A 21687-nucleotide genomic window follows, 5' to 3' on the forward strand; every position below is an offset into this window, starting at 1 on the left:
GGCATGAGAATCTCTTTACATAACCATTGATGCTATCTGCACCTACCAACATTTAAATTTTTATGTGGAAAGTGGGAGTTGCAGGTACAGAAAAGTCACATTTTGTGTAAAACATACCATACAAAGTTGTGTTTATGTATTTGTGCAAAAATATGTCAAAATTGAAATTCAGGATTGAAATATCTATCTGTAATAGATAGTAAGTTTCAAAGACAGGCCCATTTGTGTGTAATAGATACAGAAAGATTACAAAGCTGTTGCTTGGCTGCCGACTCTTCTACCTGCAAGTATCTATCTATCTCCCTCTCTACCTCCCTCTCCTTATTTCAATTTCTCTCTGTACCATCAAATAAAATAGAAAAAGAAAAAAAAAGGAGAAATGACCAGCAGGAGCGGTGGCTTTGTGGTGCAGGAACTGAGTGCGACCCAGTGATAACCTTGGGGGCAATGAAAACAAACAAACCAAAACAAGAAAAAAAGAAAAAGAAAGAAAAGAAATATTGAAAGGGAACGGAGAGAAGGATCCTGTGGTAATATTTGCTTTTGGCAGAGAAATATCTTGTTAGTCACCTGGGCTGATAGCTGCTTTCTTCACTCAAGTGAAGTCATTCTGAGGGGCCTGAAATATGGTCCATTTAGTTGGAGACCTGATTGCTTTTTGCAGAGGGCAACACATCTTGAAACCATGACCCCAGTGAGACAGGGCTATTTGACATAACCTTAGGTGGAGAAAGCACCGGGGAATTAATGAACTGCATTAAGAACAACTCAACTCCTACACACTGCTTTGTGGAAACTTTTTTACTTTTCAGAAGCAGTAAATACGTTACAATTATTTTTGCAAGAATTAACAGGAGAAACTCACTTTGACATACCCATCCAGCTCCTGTTTGTCCTTTTCATTTTTTCCAAATAGCTGTAAGAGTAAGAAAAAAAAAAAGCCTGTTGCAAGTTATGTTTTAGGAGGAAATGCATAGAAACACATCACCATCCCAGAAGCCAGATTACCCGAGGACTTCTTGTTTATGAGAGAGAGAGAAGCTATTCCTTTTCTTACCAAAGAGAAGCTATTCCTTTTCTTACCAAAGCAACACTTACCTTTGGCTTCTGATGGTGCAGGGGCTTGAACTTTGGACATGAGAGCCTATGGCTTGAAAGTCTTTTTGCAAGACCGTTACGTTATTTCTCTCACTCCTAAACAGAAATTTCATCCATCTTCTTTGATCTATATAAAGATAACCTGAGGAGCCAGGCAGTTGTACACCTGGTTAAACTTTCACATCACAGTGTGCAAGGACCCAGGTTCAAGCTCCTGGTCTCCAACTGCAGGGGGAAAGCCTCACAAGTGGTGAAGCAAGGCTGCAGCTGCCTATTTCTCTCCTCCTCCTCTCTCAATTTCCCTCTCTCTATCCAATAATAAATAAATAAGTATATTTCTAAAAAGATTCCTTGAAACAAAGGGGCAGCAATGTTAATTTAAGCACCATTCCTGCCTTCATTACACTCTGGTCTACAGAGAGTGCTTTTTGTTGTTGTTGTTTTGTTTTGTAAAAACAGAGTGGCAGTGTTTGATTTTGTGACACTAAGCCCACCTTTGACTTCAGTATCATGGGAATTGAAGTTGGGGGCGGCTCTGAAATTCCGAGCAAGTTGTCCAAGTACAAGATTTGTTCTTCACTAGATCAGAAAATGCATCTAGTGTTGCACAGTCTGATACCTTTCCCGAGTACTCATTTCTCCTCTCTTATGTCGCTCTCTATAGTCATGTGCCCGAGAGAGTTTAGGAATTGTATATGGAATGTAATTGGAGACAAAGAGCAAAATGGGAAGTGGGTCACATCTGGAGCAAGAAGAGCTAAATACCAGTGAGAAGAAGAGTGAGTCCATACAACAAAATGTTTCTAAGGAGGCCACATTCACATAGCTTTAATTATATAATTGCCTGGTCTTATTATTTGTCATGAATATCTTACTGTGTGTAATCTATAAATTGAATTTGATCATAGGTAAGTATATATAGGAAAAATGTAACAGTTTCACATATCTATGGGGGGATATTGGAGTGTATCTCCATGGATAAGAGGAAATGTAGTCTTAGGTATGTGTGAAAAGAAATAGAGAAAATGGGGAGCTGGGCGGTGGCGCAGCGGGTTAAGCGCAGGTGGCGCAAAGCGCAGGGACTGGCGTGAGGATCCTGGTTTGAGCCCCCGGCTCCCCACCTGCAGGGGAGTCACTTCACAGGCGGTGAAGCAGGTCTGCAGGCGTCTGTCTTTCTCTCCCCCTCTCTGTCTTCCCCTCCTCTCTCCATTTCTCTCTGTCCTATCCAACAACAATGACATCAACAACAACAACAATAATAACTACAATAAAAAGACAACAAGGGCAACAAAAGGGAAAATAAATAAATAAATAAAATTACAAAAAAAAATTAAAAAAAAAGAAATAGAGAAAATGATCTGAGAACTTCCGGAGGCGGAGCTACGAGCAGCAGATCACTTTCTCTCCTCTCCTCTCCTCTCCCGGATCAACTAGGAATACCAAAGGAGACCACCTGGACCGAAACAAAACAGGACTAGAATGACCACAGGAACCCAGTAAATCACCCGTGAGTACAAACACACGTGGCTGGTGACAGAGAGAAGAGAGGGGCCTAAGGAGAGATTAAGTGACTGCTAACAGTTCGACAGTTTGTCAGTGGAGACACCACCTCCAGTCTGCTCCACCAACAAGGGGACAGCTGAAGGGAAGAAAGGACTCCCCAGAGACTCACCAAGTGCAACTCTGAGTCTACATTGCTACTACCCTCAGAACCTGGAGCAGCAACAGGGAGGGACACCAGGGTACAGAGATCTAACCGGGAAACTCAGGAGAAGACCTATACCTCGGTGGCATAGCTGAGGGGCTGTGAAAGTCTCTTTGCATAATCACTGGATTATCTCTGCCACACCCTGATTTATCTCTTGGTCAGGAGTCAGTGATTAAGCTAAGAAGCCTATTGATAGTTTAAAAGCCCTCAGGCTCCCATAGCCTACAGGGGAAAAAAAAAAAGGCTTTTACACCACTGAACTCCAACTCAGGGATTGAAAAAACTGTTAACTTATATAAAATGGTTAAAACAACAAGAAAAAATATTGGAGACACGAACCAGGACAAGAGTCCAGCTAATAAAAAAAAAAGAAAAAAGAGAAAAAAAAAAAGAAAAAAAAAAAGAGTCCAGCTAAAAGTCCTCCAGAGGGTGAAGCACAAAACAACGAGTTCAACATCCAAACATTAGCTAAGGAAATAATAACAGGAGTGAGTAAAGAATTTGAAAAAATTGTAATCAGAAATGCAGGAACAACAAATGAGAATATGGAAGAAAATTCTAATTATCTCATGGTTATTAGAGAGCTGAAAGCTGAAATCGCTGAGCTAAGAAAGCAACTAGCTGAACAAGCTAAAACAGTATCAGAGCAGGGCAACAAAATAGATGAACTCCAGAAAGCAGTAGAGGGCAGAGAGAATAGAATCTATGAGGCTGAAGACAGAATTAACAAGATTGAGGATGAATTAGAGACAACTAAAAAAGAAGTAAGAGATCTCAAAAAGAGATTAAGAGATGCTGAAAACAACAACAGAGTCCTATGGGATGACTTCAAAAGAAACAATATACGCATTATTGGCTTACCAGAGGAAGAAAGAGAAGGAGAGGAAGAAAGCGTTCTCCAGGCCATAATAGCTGAAAATTTCTCTAGTCTAGACAACACCAAAGACATAAAGATTCAAGAAGCCCAGAGGGTCCCAAACAGAATTAACCCAGACCTAAAGACACCAAGACATGTCATACTTAGATTGGAAAGGAATAAGGATAAAGAAAGGATGCTGAAGGCTGCAAGAGAAAAACAAAGAGTCACCTACAAAGGAAAACCCATAAGATTAGCAGCAGACTTCTCCATACAAACACTACAGGCCAGAAGAGAATGGCAAGATATCTATCGAGTGCTCAATGAGAAAGGCTTTCAGCCAAGAATACTATATCCTGCTAGATTGTCATTCAGACTAGATGGAAGCATCAAAACCTTCTCAGACAAGCAACAGTTGAAGGAAGCAACCATCACCAAGCCTGCCCTGAAAGAAATTCTGAAAGGTCTCCTATAAACAACCAGACCACCACAAATAGGGCATATATCAAAACACTCTAAAACTCTACAAGAATGGCATTAAAATATCTTCAATATTTGATATCAATAAATGTCAATGGCCTGAATTCACCTATTAAAAGACACAGAGTAGGAAGATGGATCAGAAAACACAACCCAACAATATGTTGTCTACAGGAAACTCACCTAACGCAACAAGACAAACACAGACTTAAAGTGAAAGGATGGAAAACTATCATTCAAGCCAATGGCCCACAAAAAAGGGCAGGAACAGCTATTCTCATATCTGACATGATAGACTTTAAAATAGATAAGATTAAAAAAGATAGGAATGGACACTACTTAATGCTCAGAGGATCAGTCAATCAAGAGGACTTAACAATTATTAATATCTATGCACCCAATGAGAAGCCATCTAAATACATCAAACTTCTACTGAAAGAGCTACAGCAATATATAAACAGTAACACAATCATAGTAGGGGACTTCAACACCCCACTATCTCAACTTGACAGATCATCCAGGAAGAAAATCAGTAAAGACATAAGGGAGCTAAATGAAGAGATAGATAAACTAGAACTATTGGACATTTTCAGAGTCATTCATCCCAAGAAACTGGAATACACATTTTACTCAAATCCACATGGATCATTCTCAAGGATAGACCATATGTTAGGCCACAAAGACAGCATCAGCCAATTCAAGAGCACTGAAATCATCCCAAGCATCTTCTCAGACCACAGTGGAATGAAACTAACACTTAACAATCAACAAAAGATTAGTAACAGTGCCAAAATGTGGAAGCTCAACAGTACACTTCTTAACAACTTCTGGGTCAAAGAGGAAATCAAGGAAGAAATCAAAATGCTTTGAGAGTTCAATGAAAATGAAGACACAAGCTATCAAATTATTTGAGACACAGCTAAAGCAGTCCTAAGAGGGAAGTTCATAGCTATACAAGCACACATTAGGAAACAAGAAAAGGCACAAATAAACAGCCTGACAGCCTGATTGAACATCTTAAAGACCTAGAAGAAGAACAACAAAGGAATCCTAAAGCAACCAGAAGGACAGAAATTACTAAAGTTAGGGCAGAAATAAATAACATTGAGAATAGGAAAACCATACAAAAGATCAATGAAAGTAAATGTTGGTTCTTCAAAAGAGTAAACAAAATCAACAAACCTTTAGCCAGACTCACAAAACAAAAAAGGGAGAAGACCCAAATAAATCGGATAGTAAATGAAACAGGAGAAATCACAACAGACACTGCAGAAATTCAACATATCATGCGAGGCTTCTATGAACAACTATATGCCACCAAGCTAGAGAACCTGGAAGAAATGAATGATTTCCTAGATACCTACCAACTTCCAAAACTAAGTAAAGAGGAAGTGGATAACATGAACAGGCCCATCACAGCTAATGAAATTGAAACAGTTATCAAAAATCTTCCCAAAAATAAAAGTCCTGGACCAGATGGTTTTACAAATGAATTCTACAAAACTTTCAAAGAAGAACTAATACCTCTACTTTTAAAAGTCTTCCAGAAGATTGAAGACACTGTAATACTCCCTGCCAGCTTCTATGAAGCCAACATCATCCTGATACCAAAAACAGACAGGGACACAACCAAAAAAGAAAACTACAGACCAATATCTCTGATGAACATAGATGCGAAAATATTGAACAAAATTCTAGCCAACCGGATACAGCAGTATATCAAAAAGATTGTTCATCATGACCAAGTGGGGTTTATCCCAGGCATGCAAGGTTGGTTTAATATACGTAAATCAATCAATGTGATCCACCACATCAACAAAAGCAAGACCAAAAACCACATGGTCATATCAATAGATGCAGAGAAAGCCTTTGACAAAATACAACATCCCTTTATGATCAAAACACTACAAAAAATAGGAATAGATGGAAAATTCCTGAAGATAGTGGAGTCTATATATAGCAAACCTACAGCCAACATCATACTCAATGGTGAAAAACTGGAAGCATTTCCCCTCAGATCAGGTACTAGACAGGGCTGCCCACTATCACCATTACTATTCAACATAGTGTTGGAAGTTCTTGCCATAGCAATCAGGCAGGAGCAAGGAATTAAAGGCATACAGATAGGAAGAGAAGAAGTCAAAATCTCCTTATTTGCAGATGACATGATAGTATACATGGAAAAACCTAAGGAATCCAGCAAGAAGCTTTTGGAAATCATCAGGCAATACAGTAAGGTGTCAGGCTACAAAATTAACATTCAAAAGTCAGTGGCATTCCTCTATGCAAACACTAAGTTAGAAGAAATTGAAATCCAGAAATCAGTTCCTTTTTCTATAGCAACAAAAACAATAAAATAGGAATAAAATCTAGGAATAAACCTAACCAAAGAAGTGAAAGACTTATATACTGAAAATTATGAGTCACTACTCAAAGAAATTGAAAAAGACACAAAGAAGTGGAAAGATATTCCATGTTCATGGGTTGGAAGAATTAACATCATCAAAATGAATATATTACCCAGAGCCATCTACAAATTTAATGCTATCCCCATCAAGATCCCAAGCACATTTTTTAGGAGAATAGAAAAAATGCTACAAATGTTTATCTGGAACCAGAAAAGACCTAGAATTGCCAAAACAATCTTGAGAAAAAAGAACAGAACCGGAGGCATCACACTGCCAGATCTCAAACTGTATTATAGGGCCATTGTCATCAAAACTGCTTGGTACTGGAACATGAACAGACACACTGACCAGTGGAATAGAATTGAGAGCCCAGAAATGAGGCCCCACATGTATGGACATCTAATCTTTGACAAAGGGACCCAGACTATTATATGGGGGAAGCAGAGTCTCTTCAACAAATGGTGTTGGAAACAATGGGTTGAAACATGCAGAAGAATGAAACTGAATCACTGTATTTCACCAAATACAAAAGTAAATTCCAAGTGGATCAAGGACTTGGATGTTAGACCAGAAACTATCAGATACTTAGAGGAAAATATTGGCAGAACTTTTTTCCGCATAAATTTTGAAGACATTTTCAATGAAACGAATCCAATTACAAGGAAGACTAAGGCAAGTATAAACCTATGGGACTACATCAAATTAAAAAGCTTCTTCACAGCAAAAGAAACCACTACCCAAATCAAGAGACCCCTCACAGAATGGGAGAAGATCTTTACATGCCATACATCAGATAAGAGTTTAATAACCAACATATATAAAGAGCTTGCCAGACTCAACAACAAGACAACAAATAACCCCATCCAAAAATGGGGGGAGGACTTGGACAGAATATTCACCACAGAAGAGATCCAAAAGACCGAGAAACACATGAAAAAATGCTCCAAGTCTTTGATTGTCAGAGAAATGCAAATCAAGACAACAATGAGATATCACTTCACTCCTGTGAGAATGTCACACATCAGAAAAGGTAACAGCAGCAAATACTGTGGGGTCAAAGAAACCCTCCTGCACTGCTGGTGGGAATGTCAATTGGTCCAACCTCTGTGGAGAACAGTCTGGAGAACTCTCAGAAGGCTAGAAATGGACCTACCCTATGACCCTGCAATTCCCCTCCTGGGGATATATCCTAAGGAACCCAACACATCCATCCAAAAAGATGTGTGTACACATATGTTCTTGGCAGCACAATTTGTAATAGCCAAAACTTGGAAGCAACCCAGGTGTCCAACAACACTCAGATGAGTGGCTGAGCAAGTTGTGGTATATATACACAATGGAATACTACTCAGCTGTAAAAAATGGTGACTTCACCGTTTTCAGCCGATCTTGGATGGACCTTGAAAAAATCATGTTGAGTGAAATAAGTCAGAAACAGAAGGATGAAAACGGATGATCTCACTCTCAGGCCGAAGTTGAAAAACAAGATTAGAAAAGAAAACACAAGTCGATCCTGAAATGGAATTGGAGTATTACACCAAAGTAAAAGACTCTGGGGTGGGTGGGTGGGTGGGGAGACTACAGGTCCATGAAAAATGATGAATGAAATAGTGGGGGTTGTATTGTTAAATGGGAATCTGGGGAATGTTATGCATGTAAAAAAAAAAAAAGAAGTAGAACCGCAAAGCAGAAATTGACTGAGTTTGGAGTATGGCACCAAAGTAAGAAAGCAGAAGTACACTAGAGTTTGCAGTGAGTACCTCCCTAATACTTCCTCTCCACTTTTCCAAGCTTTGGGTCCATGATTGCTCAACAATTTGTTTGGCTTTGTATGTTAACTCTCTTTTCAGTCACCAGGTTCCAGGTGCCATCAGGATGCCGGCCAGACTTCCCTGGATTGAAGACCCCACCAATATGTCCTGGAGCTCAGCTTCCCCAGAGACCCACCCTACTAGGGAAAGAGAGAGGCAGACTGGGAGTATGGACCGACCAGTCAACGCCCATGTTCAGCGGGGAAGCAATTACAGAAGCCAGACCTTCTACCTTCTGCAACCCACAATGACCCTGGGTCCATGCTCCCAGAGGGATAGAGAATGGGAAAGCTATCGGGGGTGGGTTGGGTTATGGAGACTGGGTGGTGGGAATTATGTGGAGTTGTACCCCTCCTACCCTATGGTTTTGTTAATTAATCCTTTCTTAAAAAAAAAAAAAAAGAAAAAAAAAAAAGAAAATGATCTGAGACAGGAAGTGAAATTGTTAAAAGGATCTTGGCTATCACTTTATTTTAATTATTATTATTCTTTTTTTATTATTATTTTTAATTATTATTATTATTTTTTAACCAGAGCACTGTTCAGCTCTGGTTTATGGTGGTGCAGGGGTATTGAACCTGTGACTTTGGAGCCTCAGGCATGAGAGTCTGTTTGCATAACCATTATGCTATCTACCCTCCACCCTCTTTCTTACTTCTTTATTGGGGATTAATGTTTTATAGTCAACAGTAAATAAAGTACTTTGTACATACATAACCCTTCTCATTTTTCCACACAACAATACAACCCTTACTGGGTCCTCTGCCATCCTGTCTCAGGACCTCCCCACCCATCCACCAACCCCAGAGTCTGTTACTTTGGTGCAATACACCAACCCCAGTCCAAATTCTGCTTAGTGTTTTCTCTTCTGATCTTGTTTTTCAGCTTCTGCTTGTGAATGAGGTCATCCCATATTCATCCTTCTGTTTTTTTTTTAATTTTTTTTTTAAATTTTTTAAAATTTTTTTATTTAAGAAAGGATTAATTAACAAAACCATAGGGTAGGAGGGGTACAACTCCACACAATTCCCACCGCCCAATCTCCATATCCCACCCCTCCCCTGATAGCTTTCCCATTCTCTATCCCTCTGGGAGCATGGACCCAGGGTCGTTGAGGGTTTCAGAAGGTAGAAGGTCTGGCTTCTGTAATTGCTTCCCCGCTGAACATGGGCGTTGACTGGTCGGTCCATACTCCCAGTCTGCCTCTCTCTTTCCCTGGTAGGGTGTGTCTCTGGGGAAGCTGAGCTCCAGGACACATTGGTGGGGTCTTCAATCCAGGGAAATCTGGCCGGCATCCTGATGACACCTGGAACCTGGTGACTGAAAAGAGAGTTAACATACAAAGCCAAACAAATTGTTGAGCAATCATGGACCCAAAGCTTGAAAAAATGGAGAGGAAGTATTAGGGAGGTACTCACTGCAAACTTCTGCTTTCTTTTTTTTTTTTTCTTGCTTTTCCTTTTTTATTTATTTATTTATTTATTTATTTTTATTTTATTTATTATTATTATTTTTTTTAATTAAAGAAAGGATTAATTAACAAAACCATAGGGTAGGAGGGGTACAACTCCACAGAATTCCCACCACCCAATCTCCATAACCCACCCCCTCCCCTGATAGCTTTCCCATTCTCTATCTCTCTGGGAGCATGGACCCAGGTTCATTGAGGGTTGCAGAAGGTAGAAGGTCTGGCTTCTGTAATTGCTTCCTCGCTGAACATGGGCGTTGACTGGTCGGTCCATACTCCCAGTCTGCCTCTCTCTTTCCCTAGTAGGATGGGTCTCTGGGGAAGCTGAGCTCCAGGACACATTGGTGGTGTCTTCAATCCAGGGAAGTCTGGCCGGCATCCTGATGACACCTGGAACCTGGTGACTGAAAAGAGAGTTAACATACAAAGCCAAACAAATTGTTGAGCAATCATGGACCCAAAGCTTGGAAAAGTGGAGAGGAAGTATTAGGGAGGTACTCACTTCAAACTCTAGTATACTTCTGCTTTCTTACTTTGGTGCCATACTCCAAACTCAGTCAATTTCTGCTTTGCGTTTCTACTTCTTTTTTTTTTTTTACATGCATAACATTCCCCAGATTCCCATTTAGCAATACAACCCCCACTATTTCATTCATCATTATTCATGGACCTGTATTCTCCCCACCCACCCACCCACCCCAGAGTCTTTTACTTTGGTGTAATACTCCAATTCCATTTCAGGTTCGACTTGTGTTTTCTTTTCTAATCTTGTTTTTCAACTTCGGCCTGAGAGTGAGATCATCCCATATTCATCCTTCTGTTTCTGACTTATTTCACTCAACATGATTTTTTCAAGGTCCATCCAAGATCGGCTGAAAACGGTGAAGTCACCATTTTTTACAGCTGAGTAGTATTCCATTATGTATATATACCACAACTTGCTCAGCCACTCATCTGAGTGTTGTTGGACACCTGGGTTGCTTCCAGGTTTTGGCTATTACAAATTGTGCTGCCAAGAACATTTGTGTACACAGATATTTTTGGATGGATGTGTTGGGTTCCTTAGGATATATCCCCAGGAGGGGAATTGCAGGGTCATAGGGTAGGTCCATTTCTAGCCTTCTGAGAGTTCTCCAGACTGTTCTCCACAGAGGTTGGACCAATTGACATTCCCACCAGCAGTGCAGGAGGGTACCTTTGACCCCACACCCTCTCCAGCATTTGCTGCTGTTACCTTTTCTGATGTATGACATTCTCACAGGAGTGAAGTGATATCTCATTGTTGTCTTGATTTGCATTTCTCTGACAATCAGAGACTTGGAGCATTTTTTCATGTGTTTCTCGGCCTTTTGGATCTCTTCTGTGGTGAATATTCTGTCCAAGTCCTCCCCCCATTTTTGGATGGGGTTATTTGTTGTCTTGTTGTTGAGTCTGGCAAGCTCTTTATATATGTTGGTTATTAAACTCTTATCTGATGTATGGCATGTAAAGATCTTCTCCCATTCTGTGAGGGATCTCTTGATTTGGGAAGTGGTTTCTTTTGCTGTGAAGAAGCTTTTTAATTTGATGTAGTCCCATAGGTTTATACTTGCCTTAGTCTTCCTTGTAATTGGATTCGTTTCATTGAAAATGTCTTCAAAATTTATGCGGAAAAAAGTTGTTCCAATATTTTCCTCTAAGTATCTGATAGTTTCTGGCCTAACATCCAAGTCCTTGATCCACTTGGAATTTACTTTTGTATTTGGTGAAATACAGTGATTCAGTTTCATTCTTCTGCATGTTTCAACCCATTGTTTCCAACACCATTTGTTGAAGAGACTCTGCTTTCCCCATGTAATAGTCTGGGCCCCTTTGTCAAAGATTAGATGTCCATAGGTGTGGGCTCTCATTTCTATTCATTTCTGGGCTCTCAATTCTATTCCACTGGTCAGTGTGTCTGTTCATGTTCCAGTACCAAGCAGTTCTGTAGACAATGGCCCAATAATACAGTTTGAGATCTGGCAGTGTGATGCCTCCGGTTCTGTTTTTTTTTTCTCAAGATTGTTTTGGCAATTCTAGGTCTTTTCTGGTTCCAGATAAACATTTGTAGCATTTTTTCTATTCTCCTAAAAAATGTGCTTGGGATCTTGATGGGGATAGCAATAAATCTGTAGATGGCTCTGGGTAATATATTCATTTTGATGATGTTAATTCTTCCAACCCATGAACATGGAATATCTTTCCATTTCTTTGTGTCTTTTTCAATTTCTTTGAGTAGTGACTCATAATTTTCAGTATACAAGTCTTTCATTTCTTTGGTTAGGTTTACTCCTAGATATTTTATTGTTTTTGTTGCTATAATAAAAGGAACTGATTTCTGGATTTCAATTTCTTCTAACTTAGTGTTTGCATAGAGGAATGCCACTGAATTCTGAATGTTAATTTTATAGCCTGACACCTTACTGTATTGCCTGATGATTTCCAAAAGCTTCTTGCTGGATTCCTTAGGTTTTTCCATGTATACTATCATGTCATCTGCAAATAAGGAGATTTTGACTTCTTCTCTTCCTATCTGTATGCCTTTAATTCCTTGCTCCTGCCTGATTGCTATGGCAAGAACTTCCAACACTATGTTGAATAGTAATGGTGATAGTGGGCAGCCCTGTCTAGTACCTGATCTGAGGGGAAATGCTTCCAGTTTTTCACCATTGAGTATGATGTTGGCTGTAGGTTTGCTATATATAGACTCCACTATCTTCAGGAATTTTCCATCTATTCCTATTTTTTGTAGTGTTTTGATCATAAAGGGATGTTGTATTTTGTCAAAGGCTTTCTCTGCATCTATTGATATGACCATGTGGTTTTTGGTCTTGCTTTTGTTGATGTGGTGGATCACATTGATTGATTTACGTATATTAAACCAACCTTGCATGCCTGGGATAAACCCCACTTGGTCATGATGAACAATCTTTTTGATATACTGCTGTATCCGGTTGGCTAGAATTTTGTTCAATATTTTAGCACCTATGTTCATCAGAGATATTGGTCTGTAGTTTTCTTTTTTGGTTGTGTCCCTGTCTGCTTTTGGTATCAGGGTGATGTTGGCTTCATAGAAGCTGGCAGGGAGTATTACAGTGTCTTCAATCTTCTGGAAGACTTTTAAAAGTAGAGGTATTAGTTCTTCTTTGAAAGTTTTGTAGAATTCATTTGTAAAACCATCTGGTCCAGGACTTTTATTTTTGAGAAGATTTTTGATAACTGTTTCAATTTCATTAGTTGTGATAGGCCTGTTCATATTATCCACTTCCTCTTTACTTAGTTTTGAAGTTGGTAGGTATCTAGGAAATTATTCATTTCTTCCAGGTTCTCTAGCTTGGTGGCATATAGTTGTTCATAGAAGCTTCGCATGATATGTTGAATTTCTGCAGTGTCTGTTGTGATTTCTCCTGTTTCATTTACTATCCGATTTATTTGGGTCTTCTCCCTTTTTTGTTTTGTGAGTCTGGCTAAAGGTTTGTTGATTTTGTTTACTCTTTCGAAGAACCAACATTTACTTTCATTGATCTTTTGTATGGTTTTCCTATTCTCAATGTTATTTATTTCTGCCCTATCTTTAGTAATTTCTGTCCTTCTGGTTGCTTTAGGATTCCTTTGTTGTTCTTCTTCTAGGTCTTTGAGATGTGCAATCAGGCTGTTTATTTGTGCCTTTTCTTGTTTCCTAATGTGTGCTTGTATAGCTATGAACTTCCCTCTTAGGACTGCTTTAACTGTGTCCCAAATATTTTGATAGCTTGTGTCTTCATTTTCATTGAACTCTCGAAACATTTTGATTTCTTCCTTGATTTCCTCTTTGATCCAGAAGTTGTTAAGAAGTGTACTGTTGAGCTTCCACATTTTGGCACTGTTACTAATCTTTTGTTGATTGTTAAGTGTTAGTTTCATTCCACTGTGGTCTGAGAAGATGCTTGGGATGATTTCAGTGCTCTTGAATTGGCTGATGCTGTCTTTGTGGCCTAAAATATGGTCTATCCTTGAGAATGATCCATGTGGATTTGAGTAAAATGTGTATTCCAGTTTCTTGGGATGAATGACTCTGAAAATGTCCAATAGTTCTAGTTTATCTATCTCTTCATTTAGCTCCCTTATGTCTTTACTGATTTTCTTCCTGGATGATCTGTCAAGTTGAGATAGTGGGGTGTTGAAGTCCCCTACTATGATTGTGTTACTGTTAATATATTGCTGTAGCTCTTTCAGTACAAGTTTGATGTATTTAGATGGCTTCTCATTGGGTGCATAGACATTAATAATTGTTAAGTCCTCTTGATTGACTGATCCTCTGAGCATTAAGTAGTGTCCATTCCTATCTTTTTAAATCTTATCTATTTTAAAGTCTATCATGTCAGATATGAGAATAGCTGCTCCTGCCCTTTTTTGTGGGCCGTTGGCTTGTATGATAGTTTTCCATCCTTTCACTTTAAGTCTGTGTTTGCCTTGTTGAGTTAGGTGAGTTTCCTGTAGACAACATATTGTTGGGTTGTGTTTTCTGATCCATCTTCCTACGCTGTGTCTTTTAATAGGTGAATTCAGGCCATTGACATTTATTGATATCAAAGATTGAAGATATTTTAACACCATTCTTGTAGAGTTTTAGAGTGTTTTGATATATGTCCTATTTGTGGTGGTCTGGTTGTTTATAGGAGACCTTTCAGAACTTCTTTCAGGGTAGGCTTGGTGATGGTTGCTTCCTTCAACTGTTGCTTGTCTGAGAATGTTTTGATGCTTCCATCTAGTCTGAATGACAATCTAGCAGGATATAGTATTCTTGGCTGAAAGCCTTTCTCATTGAGCACTCGATAGATATCTTGCCATTCTCTTCTGGCCTGTAGTGTTTGTATGGAGAAGTCTGCTGCTAATCTTATGGGTTTTCCTTTGTAGGTGACTCTTTGTTTTTCTCTTGCAGCCTTCAGCATCCTTTCTTTATCCTTATTCCTTTCCAATCTAAGTATGACATGTCTTGGTGTCTTTAGGTCTGGGTTAATTCTGTTTGGGACCCTCTGGGCTTCTTGAATCTTTATGTCTTTGATGTTGTATAGACTAGAGAAGTTTTTAGCTATTATGGCCTGGAAAATGCTTTCTTCCTCTCTTTCTCTTTCTTCCTCTGGTAAGCCAATAATGCGTATATTGTTTCTTTTGAAGTCATCCCATAGGACTCTGTTGTTGTTTTCAGCATCTCTTAATCTCTTTTTGAGATCTCTTACTTCTTTTTTAGTTGTCTCTAATTCATCCTCAATCTTGCTAATTCTGTCTTCAGCCTCATAGATTCTATTCTCTCTGCCCTCTACTGCTTTCTGGAGTTCATCTATTTTGTTGCCCTGCTCTGATACTGTTTTAGCTTGTTCAGCTAGTTGCCTTCTTAGCTCAGCGATTTCAGCTTTCAGCTCTCTAATAACCATGAGATAATTAGAATTTTCTTCCATATTCTCATTTGTTGTTCCTGCATTTCTGATTACAATTTTTTCAAATTCTTTACTCACTCCTGTTATTATTTCCTTAGCTAATGTTTGGATGTTGAACTCGTTGTTTTGTGCTTCACCCTCTGGAGGACTTTTAGCTGGACTCTTGTCCTGGTTCGAGTCTCCAATATTTTTTCTTGTTGTTTTAACCATTTTATATATTATGTTATGAGTTCCCTTTATCAGTACTTTTCAAATTATTGATCACTATTGCCTGGATTGACTTGTGTCTAAGTAATTTAATTAAAGGGTTTACCGTGGTGGAAGTTAACAGTTTTTTTTCAATCCCTGAGTTGGAGCTCAGTGGTGTAAAAGCCTCTTTTTTTTCTTCCCTGTAGGCTATGGGTGCCTGAGGGCTTTTAAACTATCAATAGGCTTCTTCGCTTAATCACTGACTCCTGACCAAGAGATAAAGCAGGGTGTGGCAGAGATAATCCAGTGGTTATGCAAAGAGACTTTCACAGCCCCTCAGCTATGCCACCGAGGTATAGGTCTTCTCCTGAGTTTCCCAGTTAGATCTCTGTCCCCTGGTGTCCCTCCCTGTTGATGCTCCAGATTCTGAGGGTAGTAGCAATGTAGACTCAGAGTTGCACTGGGTGAGACTCTGGGGAGTCCTTTCCTCCCTTCAGCTGTCCCCTTGTTGTGGAGCAGACTGGAGGTGGTGTCTCCACTGATAAACTGTTGAACTGTTAGCAGTCACTTAGGCCCCTCTCTCCTCTCTGTCACTAGCCACGCGTGTTTGTACTCACGGGTGATTTACTGGGTTCCTCTGGTCATTCTAGTCCTGTCTTGTTTCGGTCCTGTGGTCTCCTTTGGTATTCCTAGTTGATCCGGGAGAGGAGAGGAGAGGAGAGAAAGCGATCTGCTGCTCGTAGCTCTGCCTCCGGAAGTCGAATCCTAGTGGTTTCTTTTGCTGTACAGAAGCTTTTTAATTTGATGTAGTCCCATAGGTTTATGCTTGCCTTAGTCTTCTTTGTAATTGGATTAGTTTCACTGAAAGTGTCTTTAACATTTATGTGGAAAAGAGTTCTGCCAATATTTTCCTCTAAGTATCTGATAGTTTCTGGTCTAACTTCCAAGTCCTTGATCCACTTGGTCAGGAGGTGTTTGATGTATATTATTACTATTATTTTCACCAGAGCACTGTTCAGCTCCAGCTAGTGACTATGCAAGGGATTAAATCTGGGACTTTGCAGCCTCAGGCATGAAAGACTTTTGCACAACCATTATGGTACCTCCCCCCAACATTTAATGTTTTAACTCATTACAATAAAAGTATGACAATATATACACACATGAGATATATATTTTTACATGTTTAAATATTAAGCATACTTAAAAAGAAGAAAAGGACTCAACCAGTATTCGAGCAGACCACTGCTGAGATAAAGCTGAGGGTTGAAGCTGGGCCCTCCTGCATGTGAGTCCTGTGCATTACTGCTGCACGTGCCCTTCCCCAAATCTAGTTTTAGTGGACCTGCCAAGCAGTCTTTCATTACTGTTTCCTTTGCTTTCCAGTGCAGTCTATTAGTTTGTCACAATAATCAGACTGGTAAAATCTTTTTAGTTTCTTTATCCTTTTCTGACTCTTAGTTCTGGAAAATATGAAAATCATTAGAAATCTTTTGCTATTTCTTTTTGGTGCCTTCAACTAAGGGCCTACGATTGATCCTAATGACTAAGACGTTGACGACAGTGATGCGGTGGTAGTGATGATGATGAGGGCTATGAAGATGGTGTTGTTAATAACAGGACCGACTTAATAACCATCAGCCCATATTGAACAATGACATAGTTGTAAGCACTTTAGATGAATTCATTCACAAAATCTTTATGAACTCAGAATTTTTTTTTGTCTCCAGGGATATCACTGGGGCTCAGTGCCTGCACTACAAATCCACTGCCCCTGGAGGCTATTTTTCCCCTTTTGTTGCCCTTGATGTTTATCACTGTCGTTGTTATTATTATTGTTGTTGTTGTTGGATAGGACAGAGAGAAATTGAGAGAGGTGTGGAAGTCAGAGAGGGGGAGAGAAAGATAGCACACCTGCAGACTTGCTTCACTGTTTGTGCAGCGATCCCCTGAAAGGTGGGGAACCTGGGCTTTAACCGGCATCCTTACACCAGTCCTTGTGCTTGGTGCCATGTGCGCTTAACCCGCTGCACTACAGCCCAGCCCCCTCAGAAATATTCTTATCTGAGCAGATGGAGGCACTTAGACATGCATTAACTTTCCCAATGCCCTTTAGCTGTCCTAGTTGAGCCTCAGAGTTTTGGTGGCTGAATTCTGAGTAACAGAGGAGAGGGGAGGGGAAGGAAGGGGAGGGGAGGAAGAAATGGCTGCTGGGAACTGTAGAACCATACAGGCATTGGGTAAAAGTGAAAGTGGTAAGCCCGCTGTATGTGTGGGTGGTGAGCTATTTCCTGACTATTTATTTAATTTTACAATTTTAAATGCTTTATTGAGCCTCTCCATTAATAATTCTTCTTCTTCTTCTTCTTCTTCTTCTTCTTCTTCTTCTTCTTCTTCTTCTTCTTCTTCTTCTTCTTCTTCTTCTTCTTCTAGCGTTTGCCCTTCTTCTGTAGCCAGTCAACAGCATCAGGTTGAGCCTGATATAAAGTTTCGAGACCTCCTTTGAATCTGGAGAGGTGGCAGTCGTTGACTATGTGGGTCATAGTCTGTCTGGAGCCGCAGGGGCAGTTTGGGTCGTCTCTGGCTCCCCAGCGATGGAACATAGCGGCGCACTGGCCATGGCCTGTTCGATAGCGATGGAGGAGGGCCCAATCATAACGTGCTAGGTCAAAGCCGGGTTGACGCTTGCAGGGGTCTGTGATGAGGTGTTTGTTCTTTACCTCAGCTGACTGCCAGCTCTGTTTCCAAGAGACTGGAACAGAGAAGTTCAGTGTAGGCGTAGGGGACCAGATTGGGTGATGAGACGTCAAGCGTTGAACAGGGTGGGCGAAGATATCCGCGTATATTGGCAGGTCCGGTCGAGCGTAGACGTGGGAAATGAACTTAGATGATGCCGCATCCCGACGAATATCTGGCGGGGCGATGTTGCTAAGAACTGGCAGCCATGGAACCGGGGTGGAACGGTTGGTTCCAGAAATGATCCTCGTGGAGGAATATAATTTGGAATCGACCAAGTGGACATGGGGGCTACGGAACCATACTGGGGCACAGTATTCTGCAGTGGAATAGCATAATGCCAGAGATGATGATCGTAGTGTGGAACCGCTCGCGCCCCATGAGGAGCTGGCCAGTCTTGCAATGATGTTATTCCTCTCGCCCACCTTTGCTGCAGTTTTTATGAGATGTTTGTGAAATGACAGAGTGCGATCGAGAGTAACGCCAAGATAGACTGGCTGGGCTTCATGTCGGATTCTCGTATCGCCAAGCTGCACATTAGGTTCACGCGAGGCATGGTGTAGATGGAAAACAGATGATACCGTTTTAGCAGTGCTAGGAATTAGTCGCCATTTTTTACAGTAATCAGATATCAGAGACATGTCTTTCGTGAGTGTTTCCTCGAGGATGTCGAACTTTGATGCCTGAGTTGCACAGCAGATGTCATCGGCTTAGATGAACTTCCTTGAAGAAGTTTCTGGGAGGTCATTGATGTAAATATTAAATAGCGTAGGAGCCAGAACAGATCCCTGGGGGAGGCCACTTGAGACAAGTCTCCATCTGCTAGACTTGTCACCCAGATGTACCCGGAATCTTCTGTTTTGGAGAAGAAACGATATAGTGTTGGTCACCCATGGAGGCAGGCATCTTGAGATCTTGACCAGGAGACCACGGTGCCAGACCGTGTCATAGGCTGCTGTGATCTCTCCATTAATGCTAAAAAAGTATGCAGAACTAGGGGCTGGGCGGTAGGCAGCAGGTTAAGCGCACATGGCCTGAAGTGCAAGGACCAGCATAAGGATATGCCAATTCCATTTCAGATTTTACTTGTGATTTTGTTTTTCAACTTTGGCCTGAGAGTGAGATCATCCCATATTCACCCTTGTGTTTCTGACTTATTTCACTTACCATGAATTTTTCAAGGTCCTTCTAGGATTGGCTGAAAACAGTGAAGTCACCATTTTTTATAGCTGAGTAGTATTCCATTGTGTATGTATACCACAGCTTGCTCAGCCACTCATCTGTTGTTGGACACCTGGGTTGCTTCCAGGTTTTGGCTATTACAAATTGTGCTGCCAAGAACATATGTGTACACAGATATTTTTGGATGGGAGTATAGGGTTCCTTAGGATATATTCCCAGGAGAGGAATTGCAGGTAGGTCCATTTCTAGCCTTCTGAGAGTTCTCCAGACTGTTCTCCACAGAGGTTTCCCAATTGACATTCCCACCAGCAGTGCAATAGGGTTTCTTTGACCCCTCAACCTCTCCAGCATTTCCTGCTTTTACCTTTTCTGATGTATGACATTCTCACAGGAGTGAAGTGATATCTCATTGTTGTCTTTATTTGCATTTCTCTGACAATCAGAGACTTGGAGCATTTTTTCATGTGTTTCTCAGCCTTTTGGATCTCTTCTGTGGTGAATATTCTGTTCATGTCCTTCCTCCATTTTTGGATGGGGTTATTTGTTGTCTTGTTGTTGAGATTTGCAAGCTCTTTATATATTCTGGTTATTAGCCTCTTGTCTGATGTATGGCATGTAAAGATCTTCTCCCATTCTGTGAGGGGTCTCTTGGTTTGGGTAGTAGTTTCTTTAGCTGTGCAGAAGCTTTTTAATTTGATGTAGTCCCATATGTTTATGCTTGTCTTAGTCTTCTTTGTAATTGGATTCATTGGGTGGGATGGGACACAGTCTTTTGGTGGTGGGAATGGTGTTTATATACACTCCTATTAATTTGTAGTCATATAAATCCTTATTTAATTAACATGAGAGGGAAAAATAGATTGTATGTCTTAAACTTTTTAAAGCACAGACTGAATCTTTTTAATACATAGGCTGAGTCTTTGATATGTTGACTCTCTGAAAAGCCTAGACCAGGGAGAACAGAAGCAACCAGTGGCACAGCTATATACAAGATGTCAGAGGAACCCTACTGCACTGCTGGTGGGAATGTCAATTGGGAAATCTCTGTGGGGAACAGTCTGGAGTACTCAAGAAGGCTATTAGAACAATGAACCCACGATGGAGACAGTGGGGATGCAGATGATGTAAAAGAGGGAGATGGGAATGATGGAGGTGGCAGGGATGCAGATGATGCAGAAGAGAAAGATAGATATGACGAAGATGGCGGAGATGCAGATGGTGCAGAAGAGGGAAATGGAGATGATGGAGATGGTAGGGATGCAGATGATGCAGAAGAGGGAGATGGAGATGGCAGGGATGCAGATGGCACAGAAGAGAAAGATGGAGATGATGGAGAAGGCAGAGACTTGGGTGATGCAGAAGAGAAAGATTGAGATGATGGAGATGGCGAGGAATCGGGAGATACAGAAGAGCAAGATGGAGATGATGGAGAATCTTCTGCATCATCCGAATCCCTGCCATCTCCGTCATCTCCATCTCCCTCTTCTGCATCTCCTGAATCCCCGCCATCTCCATCATCTCTATCTTTCTCTTCGGCATCTTCCAAATCCCTGCCATCTCCATCATCTTCATCTCCCTCTTCTGCATCTCCTGATCCCCGCCATCTCCATCATCTTCATCTTTCTCTTCTGCACCATCGGCATCCATGCTATCTCCAACATCTTTATATTTCTGACTTAGCTCATTTAACATAATTCCTTCTAGCTCTGTCCAAGATGGGTTTGAGAAGGTGGGTTCGTTGTTCATATTAGCTGCATAGTGTTCCATTGTATATATATACCACAACTTTCTCAGCCACTCATCTGTTGTTGGACACCTGGGCTGCTTCCAGGTTTTAGCTATTATGAATTGTGCTGCTATGAACGTAGGAGTACATACATCTTTTTGGTGGGGTGTTATGGAGTCCTTGGGGTATATCCCAAGGAGAGGAATTACTGGGTCATATGGAAAAAGGTCCATGTCTAACCTTGTGAGAGTTCTCCAGACTGCTCTCCACAGAGATTGGACCAATTTATATTCCCACCAGCAGTGCAGAAGGGTTCCTCTGTCCCTACGGCCTCTCCAGCATTTGTTGCTGCTGTCCTTTTTGATGTATGTCATTCTCACAGGAGTGAGATGGTATCTTAATGTTGTCTTTATTTGCATTTCTCCGACAATCAGCGACCTGGATCAGTTTTTCATTTTTTTTAGCCTTTTGGATCTCCTCTGAAGTGAATGTTTTGTTCATATCCTCTGCCCATTTTTGGAGGGGGTTATTCACTTTTTTGGTGCTGCTGTTTTTTTTTTAACTTGACAAAAAAATTGTTGTAGTTTTCT

Source organism: Erinaceus europaeus, chromosome 17 (assembly GCF_950295315.1).
Source record: "Erinaceus europaeus chromosome 17, mEriEur2.1, whole genome shotgun sequence".
In the NCBI taxonomy this organism is placed as follows: Eukaryota; Metazoa; Chordata; class Mammalia; order Eulipotyphla; family Erinaceidae; genus Erinaceus; species Erinaceus europaeus.